Source organism: Lycium barbarum, chromosome 7, assembly GCF_019175385.1.
Source record: "Lycium barbarum isolate Lr01 chromosome 7, ASM1917538v2, whole genome shotgun sequence".
NCBI classification, from domain to species: domain Eukaryota; kingdom Viridiplantae; phylum Streptophyta; class Magnoliopsida; order Solanales; family Solanaceae; genus Lycium; species Lycium barbarum.
This window is the reverse complement of record NC_083343.1, coordinates 97,886,053-97,902,080: the sequence shown is the minus strand read 5'-3', so window position 1 is coordinate 97,902,080 and position 16,028 is coordinate 97,886,053.

Below are 16,028 nucleotides of genomic sequence, written 5' to 3'. Positions count from 1 at the left end.
AAATACCATCCAGTACCTTTTGCATTGTAAGGGAATCTGTTTCCACTATAACAGGCAATAACTCATGTAGAACACAGTACTTGATTCCCTCTTTAATGGCCACAGCTTTAGTAACTAGATTAGTAGTCTCAGTTAATATTCTTGCCATAGCATATATAAACTCTCTTGAACTATCTCTAATACAAAAGATTGTTGAACTTGGTCCTGGACTCCCTTTAGAAGCACCATCAGTGTTGCATTTAAAGCATCCTCTATCTGGAAAAGTCCACTTCACCTGTTTATATATTAATGGCAGCCTGTAGTTCTCTAGTAATTCAACTATCCTAGGCCAGCATTTTGGCATGTTCTGCAGCCAAGGATATCTCTTCCTTGCTAGCATATATATGTTCCTGTTGATCTCATGTATGACCTTGTTATGAGAAACAGCCCCTCCATACCTTATTATCACTAGTAGGTGAACCCTTACCCGTTAACCTATTAATCACTAGCCAATTTCAACTTCTTTAATTAGTTATACTCTAACAATAAATAAATAAATAAATGAATGAATAAATAAATAAATAAATAGTATAACCAAGTCATAAATGATAAATAATATAAATGCGGAAGTCTAACTATTAAATTCCCAAAATCTGAAAGTCATTGTACAAGAACTCTAACCAACAATGTCTAAAGAATGAAATATCTGTCAAATATAATAATAAATAATGTCTGGAATGAAAGTAGACATCTGAAAAGAAAGATCTTCATGCGACATGGCATGGATAGAAGCTCACCCTCGGATCTGATCAAGCAAACTATCTTCAAGATAGAGATGTGGTCTGGGTGAAATCTCTAGAACAAAATCTGCACTAAAAAGGGGTGCGACAAGGTAGTATCAGTACAAACACTATATATCGGTAAGCATCATAGGCCAACTAAGATTAGTTCACGCATATAAGCATAAAATCAACAAGATAAATAGGTAGGCACATAATACTCAAAGTTAAGTCACAGAATAGCCCATAACTAAATCACAGCCTAAGATGAAGCTTCTAAACCACAAGTCTGTCCAGTCTCAATAATCTCACCCGATAATCACAAGTCCAAGTTCCAACCCTAGGTAGAGTCACTAATCCACAATTTCACTCAGTCAATGATAATATCTATACCGCAACAGTCGTTTCAACAAACCATACCAAAATCAGAACTAAACGAGCCATATAATAATGCATGATAAAATGTAATGAAGTGCAATGCAAAATATAATGATGTGCAATGCACTGGCCAAATACTCCAAACTTGTACACACATGCTAAATGGTAATGTTTTCCCCAAATAGTCATGACTTGCAAGGGACCTATGGGGTCCATGTATCACTCGTTTCGGAACGAACCTCGAAACACGAGCTCATAACTAGGCCACATCGTCACCCCTGTCAAATGTGTCTTAATATATGTATATGTTCCATCTCAAAATCTCATTAACAATGCCTCATGATCGAATCACAATGAATAACTCAAGAACACATATCAAGGCCAGAAACAATGAAGTACAGTCAGAGTAACACAAGTCATAACAAGACTCACCAATAATTATGCTCAACCATAGCCTACTTATACAACTATCTCAATCAATCAGTGAAGGTTATATATGAAACCTTCCTTTCAACAATTCCATACCATTTCCATAATATATGAATGTATGAATGCAGAAATGAGTGTAAATATGGTAAATCAATGCACTACAATAACAATGAAGTACAAGAAGTCACAATGCCATAAGTCATATCAAGATTCAGGTAAATCGACTCAACTATGGAATGAATCATACAAACCATTTCGGTCAACATAAAGGGTCTATGTCCCTCTTTACTTCCAAATATAACGAGTACATCTCACAACTAAGTCTTGTATCACCAAGGTGTTCTATATTAGTGTATATCATCATCAACACCAATTCATAACTCAATATCAATATACGTATGCAATGAGAATGTATCTCATGCACAATATCATTATCAACAGTAAGTCATAATTCAGGTTTCCATCTGAGTACTACCATAAGTATGTATCATGATTCAAGTCTAAACTCATTATCCTTCCTTTCTCCGATGATATTTGTCACAATAAGAGAGAATGGAGTACGACGTGTATCACAACACAACAATTCAGGTAACAAGTCTAATCACAATAATAGGGAAACAAGCTACCATCTACAACAACCATCCTGATAGAACTCCATCCTGAATCACCACAATATGAATACAACTACACCTTCACAATGCGTAAATAATGGTGACAAGCCCATATAATCAGAATTCATACCAGCCTAGATAATATCCAACCATACATCTTGTTCGAAGACCTAGTCATGCTTTCTCCCGTCAATTCTACATAATTTATACGTTTCACTAATCAAAGTCTAACTAAAGTAAGTCGTAACCTACCTCGAATGCAGAACAGGAGCCACGAACTACTCCGTATGAGCCTTCTATTTTCGAAACGTCTCAAAATGATGGTAGTCTAGTATAGAACGACAGACCATAATGCTAAGTAAGAAACATACCATCTAATCAACAAAACAATAATTGGGGAAGAAGACCCAATTACTTCTACCCTTTTCAATTGGGTGAACTATCTTTTAATGGTGAATTTATCATAACTTCTATCCCAACAATTATTAACCTTTAATTTATGGGTTTCTAATCAATTTACTCCTTTCAAAATAGATTTTAGGCCAAAGTTCCCATTTTTGTTAGAACCCTAAGTTTCAATGCACAATTCTCATCATTAATAATTGAATTCTCATCCTAGGAAGTGATAATCTATACTCCTAGATGATAGAACAGTAATAAATTACTTTCCACAATTTATTCAAGTTTTTACAATTTCTAGGGTTCTAGGACCTTCACCCGCCATTGATGGACCTTAAACTAATTATGGAACTTGAAGAAGAAAAGGGAATGAACCACATAAAGATTAGAACTTACCTTCAGGGAGGAATTTCACCCTAGCCTTAGAAAACCGTCTCTCACTTTCCTGGGAAGTGTTTTTGGTGTTATGAGGCTAATGACTTCGAAATTTCAATATAAAAATAGGTTTCTGCCCCCCGACCTTAGCTGCAGCGGTTGCTATTTTTGCTGTAGCGGGTTAGCTGCAGCGGACCTGCTGGTACTATCCGCACAAAAACGACCATAAATCCCTCATCCGAAAGCGAAATACGGTGATTCTTTTTTGCTATAGCTTCGTAATTACGACACGGATCTAATGGTTCAATCAAAACACAAAACAAAGTTCATTTGATCAATATGGAGCCTTTTATAACCAAAGGACTACGGCAGAAACATCGAATATGAGCGCGACAAAATCCAAATCCATCTGAAACTCTTCGAAACTTCACCAAAACTTGTGGACAAGTTTAAAATCATCATATTAACTTGTTGGAACTTCTAAAACATTGACACAGGGTCATCCTAACCCGACGTTGACCGTGGTCAACTCTAACTCGTTAACTGAACTCGTTCCTCCACCAATAACTCAAATCACACTCAAACCTTTCGAAAACCAAACCAATGACTTTACTAAGTCATAAGTCATACTAACGGGACTCGGGGAAGGGTCAACAAGGGTAAATGGGTCAAAAATACTATAACGACCAGTTTGGTCGTTACAATTTTCTATTAGTTGTTTAGTTATAGGAGGAGTCTAATAGTTGATTTAGTAAAATATTCAGTTTTTTAATTATCGTAAGAGTGTAATACTTTAGCTGTAGGAGGAGTCTACTATTTATTTGCCTAAATAAAGGCTTATGATTAACAAAATTTATACAGTTTTCATTCATACTTTCTACCTTGTTGTTTGCATCTCTCTCCAAAAAAAAAAATCATAACACAAACTGCTATGGTCCTCTTTTTTTTTTTTTTTTTTTTTGTTTTAAATGAAAACCACCAAAATGGTGGATTTTTATTGAAAAATAAAAAGGTCTGTATAGAACTAGCCAAACAGCTAGTTAGAAATTAACAAGAGAAAAAAATAGTTGCAACATCAAAATATACATAAAACAAAGCTAGAACTCCTGTAGTCTTGATTAACTACTATGGTCCGAAACTTAATATGTTGGGGAAAAAAGGCTTTTTTTTTTTTTTTTTTTTTTTTTGTAAAACTCATTGGAGATATATTCTTTTGTAACTGTTACAAGGGAATTTATTAAAAGAGGTTAAGTACCTAAATAAAAGGTTAGCATGTGAGTTGTGACATCAACTTTTATACATATATGTGTGCTTGTCTGAATTTAATACTTGATGTTACCTGTCATTATTTTCGTCGCATATTTCTATATTTGTTATAGAATTTTTTTGCATATTTTAATCTTGAACTTTATGTAATTTAAGACGAGTGTTTCTTAAATGAGTTATTATATTAGATTTATTAAATGTTAGATTTGGTTCATGATGGGAAGATAGTGAACTTTCGATTTCAGATCTCATGTGAGATAAATTTTAATATAGTTAATTATTGCAAGGATTAGTATATATGTATATATATAAATTTTAGGCTCTACGAATGTACATAGATATCTCAAATAATTTATACTTAATTATATCATTATGTCAACTGCTACGAGATTATTGATATCTGGGCTTAAGAAAAAAATGAAAAGCTTAACGGTGACGGTAAAATCTTATATGTCCTAGAAGAGCAAGAGACTCCTTAGCCTTTGGTGTCCGTAATACCTCATAATGTATCTTGTTTGTATTTTGACACATACGAGATAAGGTACTGGTTATTTCTACAATGATTTCAATATATTGGATAAAATTTACAATTTCAATAACAATATCTATTTTTTCTTATTTGTGTCAAGTGTTGATAAAAATATATTGCATTGCTAGACTTGACCTTAGTGGTTAACGACGAAAAGAATTTAGCCAAACAATTACTTGGTGCTTTAGATAAAGTATATATGTCTACTTGTGAATATTGTCTATCTGGAAAAATAATAAGAAAACCATTTGGAAAAAGAACATGCTCCATAACTTCATTGCAATTTATTCGATCTGAGATATGTGATTTAAGCAATGTAATCATAAGTTACTAATTGTTATTCCATATAAGTTATGCGAAACAAAAATCTTATGTGAGTTTGTGCAGCTTTTATTCATAATTTATTTTTCCCACGTGAAATTAGTTCCAAGGGGAAGAAATTTTATCTTTCTACGATATTGTAAATAGTTCAAGAGTTATGTTGTTCATATTTTTAAAAAAAAGTGACATTAAAGCTGAATTTGAATCACTTGATGTTATATTCTAAGCGAATAGTTTTTTAAAGTAGCGTGACATGGGTAAAGATTTGTCTCTTTATAAAATTATGGACCAGATTGCCTCCGCTATAATTATTTGAATGGATACTTTGGCGATAATGGATTTGTACCAATTATCACTAATACCACCCAAAGTGAATTTATTTGATATTTTTGGTCCCAGTGGGAGTAATTTATAAACTAGATAGTGTTTGCCCGTGTGCACTTTGGATTATAGTGTATTTATCTATACGTACCTGTGTCAAATTGTAAAGATTTATGCATTGGATAGTGATAGTATATTGTGCATTGTTAATATATATATATATATATATATATAGAAGCTGTATTGGCAAAAAGCAAAAGGTAATGCAATCGGCTATTTTGTTGGTGGCAATCATCGTGTAGTTGTGCGACGCAATGGTTGACAAAATATCTATAGAAATTTGTTGTTAAATTAGGGGAAGTGTTTAGTGGTGGATGTAAAGAGTGTAGTAGCAGTGGAGTTGAGTTAGTTGTGTCACGTACCTTTTCAAAGCATCATGTATGTTCTTGTCTTTGTTTAATGAAGCTTTTCAAAAAGATAATGTAGTGGCAAAAAGATAGCAGTTTGTGCCTGTGCTTCAAAAACTTGCTTGAAGTTCATATATAAAACGAACAGTACCCCTAAAACGCATCTTAATTACTTGAAATTTGATATGCATATTGTTTGTTGCTCTTGTTTAATGCAATCCTTTATTGACCTATATCTTGGTAAAAATCAAAATTTTATGAAATCACAGAACTAAATCCTTCAAATGCTCAAATAGACACCGACTTAAATCCAGGAAGAAGAAAAGATGAAGGGAAAAGAGAAGCTTGTAGGGGAACAGAGAAGAACACGAAAAAAAAAAGTACATGAGAAACACATCAAAGAATATGGAAGATGCAGGTGAGTGAGAATGGATTGAAGAATGTAGAAGATCAGAAAGTAAAAAGTGATATTGAAGTCAGATAAACAGCATTTCACAAAGTAAGAAAATGAAAGGATTGTACTTGCTGCTTTTAATTGACACGTAAATCTGCTGATAGATATAAATTAGAGACTGGTGAATTGTCATAATTGCCCTCAAATTATTATAACCAAGCAAGCATGTCGATCCTTGCTTCTAAACCCACTCTTCCATATAAGTAGAATTAATAAATCATTTTGTTAATCTCAATCTCGGCGAACATGTCGTACATTCCCCGTCATCAATTTGAAATTGAAGGGTAGCATATATAATTACTCCACACGATAAAAAGATATAGTGTAAAGGATGTTATTATATACCCTGCTACAGATAAATATTTTAAGCAATAGAATATGAAATGAGTCATTGAATCAAACCAAGTGTTGATATTGATATTTATTAATCTACTTCTAGGCTATAAAGCTAGTGGGAGCAAGTAATTCTCAACATCAAGCGTAAGACTGATGGTAGAATCAAAATATATGGGAGTCATTATGTTACACCTCGTACTTTCGAATTTAGATTTGAACCGTCCAGTGTATGTGAGTAGACTCAAACCCCACTTATAAGGATTGTGCTCTGTTCAGTGGACATAATTCCTAATGTACAATAAAACTTTCAGATTCTATTTTTGGAAAGTAGGATAGCATATTCATAAAAATTAAGACTTTCAACTTTTCATTATTAGGAGAGGATAACGTGTTTTTATTCGAGAAGTGACCGAGTGTCTATGTTCAATCATGGAGAAAAATAACGACGTAGATGTCAGACCCCGTAATTTTGATAAATTTTGAAACCGTTATATGTTGCCTTTATATGGTATATATTTTCTTTCAAGTGAAAACTTTTAAGAAAAATTTGATAAGTATGATTTCAGGGAATTATTATCATTACTACTTTCCAGATACGTTGTAAATTATATATATGACATGAAGAAGTTTATAAATGAGATTTTATTTATTATAATAATATAAGTTATTTGCTCACAAGAAAAATTATCTTTTTCCGTGTTGAGAATTAATAGTACAAAAATTGTACTTTTTAAGATTAGCTTGTAAAATTTGAATAAAATGTATTTTCTAGATATAATTTTTGTAATGAGATTTTAGTGTGTGTTTTAAATTTATAATATATTTGAGACTTATTAATATGATTATATAAGATATACGGATGTTTATCCATTAATTTAAGTCAAAAGCAATATAAAGGAGGGTTATCTTTTTTCCACGTTACCATACTACTTTAAAGACACATATTACATACATTGTATATGTTTAAGTTCTTCCACGACCTACCAACTATGAATATTTATTTTAAATAGAATACTTCAATATCAAGTTTCATGCTAGCTGCCTAACTTATTTCGGAAAAATGTACCATTTTGCCGACTTTAAAACTTGTGTTGATTTCAAACCAGCAAACCCATCTTTATATATTAGTCCCCATCAGAAATTACGAGGGCAAGCTTGTTTACCCCCAAATAGTGGATAACAATTAAATTTGTAAGTGGTGTATAGGATATGGGGTTAGATTTAATAATAATATAAGATAGTAACGAGTAGACAATGATATATATTAATAAGTGAAAACTAGAGAGGAAGAGTTATCCAATGCTGTGTGTTGGTCCGGTTTGGAGTGAGCTTCCTTTAACCGAGCCAAAGTACTTGAAGAACTAATTATGATCCTTTGCTGATTACAATTTGTTGAATAGTGAAAAAGCTAACCTAAAAAAGGAAGGGGTAGCCCTCTATTTATAGGTAATCATAAATGGGCGTTAGTACAATGTTTAAAAAGCCTTTCTAAAAGAAAACCCTAAAATGGATAGGGCTGATCCGTACGATCTGACACCCGTGCTGTTGTCAGCGCAGATGGCGGAACGATTTGGTGACGCGTGGCCGCTCCCTAACTGATTAACCGGACCTACATCGGATATGCTCATTTAGGTTCGGGTCTACTGTGTCCGGTAAAATATCTTCGACGTTGAAGCAGAGTTGAATGCATTCGTGCCCATTCGGACCTGTCTTTTACTCCGGTCCCATCGGATACAAGTTGACCCGATTTTTACCGTATACAGGTAGTCCCAACACTTTCCGGATGAGAGCTTCACCGAAGTGACGGGAAGTGGAAAAGACCCTTCCGGTGACTTTCTTAATAAGTTTATTCTTGCCTCGAAAATAAGCGGGAATCGTAACGTCTCTTCACGTCACTTCCTTTTGACTTCGGCCGCATGTCTTATTCCGAATGGCCAACTTCGGTAACCGCCTCAGGGTCACGTCGCTTCAAATCACATCTCATTAAATTTCGGACACGTGTCCTTTCTCGATTGGTCGGCTTCGGTAACCGTCATGGTGATCCGCCTATATAAGGGAGTTACAGTTTTTTCACCTTTCACTTTCATATTTTCTTAACTCCGCTTCTTTGCTTTATCTGCTTCGTGATCTCGAAATCTTCGTATCTTCAACCATCAAGTCTTGAAATCTTCATCATTTTTAAACCAAACCTTCATATCTTCAAGCCCAGGCCTTCATATCTTCATCCCAGCCTTCAAATCTTCATTCCAAGCCTTCAAATCTTCATATTTACTCTTCATAAATTCATACTTGATCAAAATGTCAACGAACATCGACTCTGCTTCCCAGAACATACCCTCGGTTTCTTCTCCGACTGCTGAACCTGCTTCCAAACCCGGGGGTAAAGTACCACTTCAACTGACGGTTAAAGACATAATACTCGTCAAATCCTAATTATAACCACAAATTTGCTGTTGAAAAAGCAGTGCAGACATCGGACCGGGGTTTCAACGTGAGGCGCTACCCCTCGTCAATCAAAGAAGAACGCCTTCCTCGGGTTCGAGCCGAGTGTGGATGGGACAAACATCCAGTACAAGTTTTTGCTCCCAGTGATAACGAATCTATTACCGACCATACGGAAGGGTTTCTGTACGTTTATACGTATCCGTTTACTCTCAAGCTCGACCCCCCCGATTGATGCGGTCATTCTCGAACTGTGTCGGATGTGTAATGTGTGCCTCGCCCAAATTGGCCCGAATATCTAGAGGATCGTGGCCTGCCTTCGCCAAAATGGCCTGCCTTTTTCTTTTGGCGAACAAGGTCAATAAAGAGTTTACGTTGGCGTATTTTATTCGGTTGTATTGCCCGAGGATCTTTTCCGGGGGCGTGATAAACGAGGCCGAAACCCGAGGACAGAGCATTTTGTTAGGGTTAGGACTGCGGATATCATTTTGGCTGAGTACATTCCTTTTCCTGAAAAATAGAATGACAAACGTGAGTTTCTTAGATGTGTTTCCTTCGCATGTATTCGAGCATTTTTTTCTCTTCCTTTTCTGACTTTTTCAATATTACAGCCGAAGCATGGATTCCTAATGCCATTGCGGGTTTTCCCGAGTGGATTGAAACAATCATCGGCCAACATAGGAACAAAGAACGGACATAGGCAGATTTGTCCCGTGAACGGTGGGTTGCGCAGAACGACGGTAGCCTATTTTTTCCCTTGATCCTTCACACATTTTTTTTGTTCCGTCTTTTCTTCATTTAACCATCCAATTCCTAGGTTTGGGAAAAGGTTCTGTGGACCGTCGATCAGCACCAACGGATGAGCTCGCAACACCGGGCTCGAATTTTGACATTTCAGGGTCATCTCGGCTCATTGCCGCTGCTGAAAAGATAAAGAGGAAACCCTTAACGAAGGTTTCCTCAACGAAGGGCCAAAAGAAGAAAAAGAAAAGGTCGAGGGATGATGTTCGGGGTCTGAGGGATGAAATCGAACCCGACATAATGATTCGAAGAGTCGAGTCGGGACCCCCATTGCTGCTACTACCGGGTTCGAGACTGCTCCGGTCGAGGTTTCGACTCCGATTACAGGTGGGGAGGATGAGGTTCCTTTTCTTCCAGTAACCGAGTATATCCAGGCTCCGATTCCACTAAGGTCCGTTGAATTTATTGATATTTCAGGTGACATTTCACCCGAGGCGGAGCCCTTGGTAAAAAAGCCTAGAAGGACTGGCCCAACTTCAGGGACCGACACAAACCAAAGGATTGAAACGGCTCAAAAGGTAGAGATTACTGCGGCTACCGACCCACCGCCAAGTGTCGAGCCAGCTACTGCGGTTGCGGTACCGACAACTGCTGACGCTGCCCCGGCTTCTCCTCCTACTCCTTCTTTGAAACTGGAGAACCTTGATGACATGCTCGCCGGTACTCCTCCTGCTTGGGGGAAGTTTTGGGATTCGTTCACCTCCGTATTGCTCGAGCCACGAGGGTTTCCAGTCGGTCTACTGAATCAGGTTCAAGATCCAAACTTGTAGATATTTTTCCAACCCGAGTGTAGAACTGAGAAGGACTAGGTCGGCCGTGGTCACCATCCCCGAGGACTGCAGCTTTTTATCACGTCCCGTGGGGGTTGCAAGTTATCTAAGGCCTCTTATTTCAGATTCGGACAAGGGGAAGATGGAAGGACTCCCGTGGCAATGTCTTATAAATGAGGGCATGCATGCTGGAGATCAGGTAAGCATTTTTATGCGTTTTTATAGCACCGATGTATGATTCTTCGTTTTCGTTTAACGATTTTTATATCTTCGTTTGTTTTAATTTTGCAGAGTGTCGTGCTCGTAAATGAAGGCTTCGTCCAAGCCCAGCACTTAGTGGATGATTTGAAGGCCTGGCTAGATGTTAAGGGTCGGGAGACCGAGAAGTTCAAACTTCTCTTGCACGAAAAAGAGGGTGAACTGAGTCGGGCACTCGCTCCCCTGAATCTTCAATCATAGCTTGAGGCAGCCAAAGCTGAGAACTTCCATTTAAAGGCCAAACTCGATGATGCTGTCAAACAGAACAAGCTCCTGGACGGGGATAACAAAAACCTTAGCTGAGAGAACGCTAATTTTGCTACAAAACTTGGTGAGTTTGAGGCTACTATCGCCCAACTAAGAGGAAAGCTTAACTCGGTCAAGGTCGATGCTGAGAAAGCGAAAGAAAGGTTCGGGCAGCTCGAAGTCGAGAGAACTGCTGAGAAGGAGAAGTTGAGGATAATCGAAGAAAAGGCCGAGACTCGCGCCCTGATCAATGATAAGCTTAAGAGTCAGCTCGAGGATACTATTGCGGCCAACGATGCTCTTCACACCGAACTGGCATCTGTTAATAAGGTCTGAATTACTCTAATTGACGTGAAGTCCGAGTTAGAGGAGAAGCTGAAGAAAGCTCAGGCCGACCTGGATGAAGCTCTTAATGATATAGTGGCCGCCGAGGCTTGTTCTACACTCTTAGCTGAGCATGAACGGTGAAAATCCAGAAGGATAACCCTCGAGCAAGTTGAACGGGGCATGGATAATATCTCGGCTCGTATACTCGATGAAAGGATGATCGAGGACAAAGCTAAGAAAGCTCTCGAGGATAGTTTCAGGGATGATTCCGAAGAGACCCTTTCTGAGAACTCGGGTTCGTCTCATACCGAGTAAAATAGGGGTGTACGAGCCTTTTTGTTAATAGGGCCTGTACGAGCCTTTTTTGTTTTTTGTTTTTGATCGTGTAAAAATCCTAAGTGTAAAGCTTCGGTTTGGTATGCCATATATGAAATGCATATTTCCTTTTTGCCATCATTTTTTTCGATCTTTAAGTTGAACATAATTTATGATATTTGCTTTTAACCTTTGCTTCGTAATGAGTGACCGGGGCTTGGCTCTAAGCCTTTTATCCGAATTGAGCCAATCTTAACTCATCGGTTTTGAGCTTCATTTTGTTCGGTTTACCTCTGACCAAAGGTTTATAAATGGCTTACCCGCGGGGCATTTTTATGCTCTGTGAATTCAAACGTCTTCGAATCACCTAGGGCATTTAAGTCGAGGTCTTTAATTATTTGACCTTCTTCCGACTGTTTGTTTTTAGTGGGTTAGGTTCGGGTGCCATAACCTTTGTGCCTTTGTCAATTTTATGACAGCAGTCCATATTCGTGTGTTAAAAGAGAATTGGGCTCGGTTAACTACAACTTTTTTACCTTGGTCGATCTTATGACCACAGTCCCCGGTCGAGGGTTATATTTAACAAAAGAACGAATTTAGAAGATACTTTACAGAAGTATTTATCTTCATATTTCAAATGCTTATCTCATACAAAACTACGGATTTCACTCGATCCCTTCTGCTCTTTGTCATAGCAACACTACCCGGGAACGATTCGTTCGATCGTTTGGACCTTACATTGAAACCTAATACAAAAGGTTCGGGTATTTAGAAAAAACAAAAATTGTTCGGATCTTGACTTTGTTTCTTGTTTTGTTCGGTGTGCTCTTCTTCGGTCTTGGTGGGGGTATAGTAGTCCTCTAATATTTGTTCGAGAAGTATGAACAGGAAAACACTATCCAGTCCCTAGTGTTTATCTGGCCACAGACTTATGGGCTCTTAGCCTCATCTTCATAGGGTAACACGTTGTACTTGTTGCCTCGTTAAAAACATTGCCGGAAAACACACTTTGGGATAAAACTGGGCTAAGGAAAAGAGTACAACACGTGTTTTCAGACCTAGTTCTAATACCTTCAGAATTTATCTCGATATGACTTCTCACCAATAGTGTTTCTTCAAATGCGCTACGTTCCAGTTGTTGTGTAGCCGTTAACCGTCTATGGTTTCCAACTGATACAACCTTTTGCCTGTTATTCCGGTTACCTTATAAGGTCTTTCCCAGTTCGGGCGCAATTTTCCATCATCGGGGTTCTTACTGTGTAGGGTAATTTTTCGGAGTACTAAGTCCCAACTTGGAAATGTCGAAGATTTGTCCTTCGGTTGTAGTACCTCTCCATTCGCTACTTTTCAGCTGCTAAACGGACCAGCGCATTTTCGCGTAGTTCATCCGTTAAGTCAAGTTTTACGGCCATAGCCTCTTCGTTTGACCCGTTAGTGGCCTACCGGAACCGTAGACTCGGTTTATCAACTTTTACAGGGATTAGAGCCTCGGCCCCGTAGACTAATGAAAATGGCGTTTCTCCCGTGCTTGACATTGACGTTGTTCTGTAGGCCCATAATACCTTCGATAGCTCTTCCTTCCATTTGTGCTTTGATGTCCCTAACTGTTTCCTTAAATTTTGAATTATGATTTTGTTTGTGGATTCCACCTGTCCGTTTGCACTCGGGTGATACGGAGTTGACATAATCTTTTTGATCTTCAATCCTTCGAGGAAGTTATTAACTTTATTGCCAATAAACTGAGGACCGTTATCACAAGTTATCTTGTCCGGGATGCCGAACCAACAAATGATATGATCTCATATGAAGTTAATAACCTCCTTCTCTCTAGACAAAGCTTTCCTGCGGTAACCACCCATCACATTTATAGACAAAGCTTTTCGCGTCCTCCTCTATCTAGTTCCAATAATACCCTGCTCTGATGATCTTCCGAACCAAGGCTTCGGCTCCGGAGTGGTTACCGCAGGTTCCTTCGTGGACTTCTCTCATCACTTAGTCCGTTTCTCCGGGTCCCAAGCATTTAGCCAGAGGTCCAAAAAAAGACCGGCGATAGAACTGATCATCTACCAAACAGACTCGAGCCGCTTTGGTTTGAAGAGACCTCAATTCCTTTGGGTCGTTTAGGAGTTTTCCATCGCTCAAATAGTTGATATATTTGTTGTGCCAATCCCATGTCAAACCCATTGCATTTATCTCGGCATGACCATTTTCCATTGCCGAGTTCATCAATTAGACGACAGTGCTAGAATGGAACTCTTCCGCTTCAACTGAGGAGCCTAAGTTGGCCAATGCATCCGCCTCGTTGTTCTACTCCCTCGGTACGTGTTTCATGCTCCATTCTTTAGACTGATGCAATATTACTTGAGTTTTTTCCAAGTATCTTTTCATTCGTTCATCCTTTACCTCGAAGATGCCATTGACTTGGTTCACGACCAAGAGAGAGTCACATTTTGCTTCCATCACTTCGGCCCCCAAACTCCCAGCCAATTCTAGACCTGCAATCATAGCCTCATACTCGGCTTCATTGTTAGTCAATTTCATAATTTTGATTGATTTTCTAATGACTTCACCGTCGGGGGCCTTAAGAACAATGCCTAACCAAGAACCTTTTAGGTTCGATGCCCCGTCTGTATGTAGAAACCAAATACCCGAAGCCTTTTTCGAGGTTAACAAAAGATCTTTCTCTACCTCGAGAATCATGGCGGGGGTAAAGTCTGCTACAAAATCGGCTAATATTTGAGATTTAATAACCATTCTAGGCTTATACTCGATATCATATTCACTAATTTCTATAGCCCATTTGGTCAACCTACCCGATAGCTCTGGTTTATGCATGACATTTTTTAACGGGTAAATAGTTACTACACATATGGGATGGCATTGAAAGTAAGGTTTTAGCTTTCTTGAAGCACTTACCAATGCCAAAGCTAACTTTTTGAGGTGCGGATAACGGGTCTCTGCATCTCCTAATGTCCTACTCACATAATAGATTGGAAATTGCGTACCTGCTTCCTCTCAGACCAGAACGCTGCTAACCGCCACCTCGGATACTGATAAAAATAGTTGTTCATCTGCCTTCGGTGTGTATAGCAAGGGCGGGCTGGAAAAGTACCGCTTCAATTCTTGCAAGGCCTTTTGGCATTTCGGTGTCCAAACGAAGTCATTCTTCTTTCTTAGCAGGGAGAAAAAATGGTGACTTTTATCTGATGACCTCGAGATGAACCAACTCAGAGCTGCTATCCTTCCAGTCAGTCTTTGTACTGCCTTGAAATTGTTTACCACTTCCATGTCCTCAATGGCTTTGATTTTTTCCGGGTTAATTTCAATCCCTCAGTTTGATACAATGAAACCCAAAAATATGCCCGATCGGACCACGAAGGCACACTTCTCCGGGATCAGCTTCATATTGTATTTGCGAAGTACATCAAAAGTATCCTGCAAATGTCTTAAATGGTCCTATTTTTCCAGGGACTTGACTAACATGTCATCAATATAAACTTCCATTGTTTTACCTATTTATTCTTAGAACATTCAGTTAACTAGGCGTTGGTAAGTTGCTTCGGCAATTTTTAACCCAAATGGCATGACATTGTAATAATAAGTCCCATACCGAGTAATAAAAGAAGTTTTCTCTTGATCCTCTGGGTGCATCCGGATCTGGCTGTACCCGGAGTAGGTATGAAGAAAACTTAACATCTCATGCCCGACCGCCGCATCAATCATTCGATCGATGTGAGGCAGGGGGAACGAATCCTTCAAGCATGCTTTGTTTAGATCTTTATAATCAACACTCATTCTAAATTTATTACCTTTCTTCGGAACCACGACGACGTTAGCTAGCCAGTCCGGGTATTTTACCTCCCAGATAGAGCCATTTTTAAAAGCTTTGTTACCTCATCTTTTACGAAGGCATGTTTTGACTCGGCCATTGGTCTTCCTTTCTGCTTCACCGGAGTGAACTTCCTATCAAGGCTGAGCTTATGCGTTGTTACTTCCGGTGGCACACCTGTCATGTCTATATGGGACCACGCAAAACAATCGGCATTAGCTTGAAGAAATTTAATTAACTTGTTCCTGATCTCCGAGGTTAACACCGTGCCCAGGTATACCTTTCTATCTGGTAGATGTACGAACAAAATGATCTGCTCCAACTCCTCCACGGTAGATTTAGTTGCATCCGAATCATCCGGTAATACGAACGATCTGGGCACACCGAAATCATCCTCTTCACTACCCAGGTCCGTTTCCTTCTGCTCCTCATTCGAGCCCGCATTCTTTAATTGCT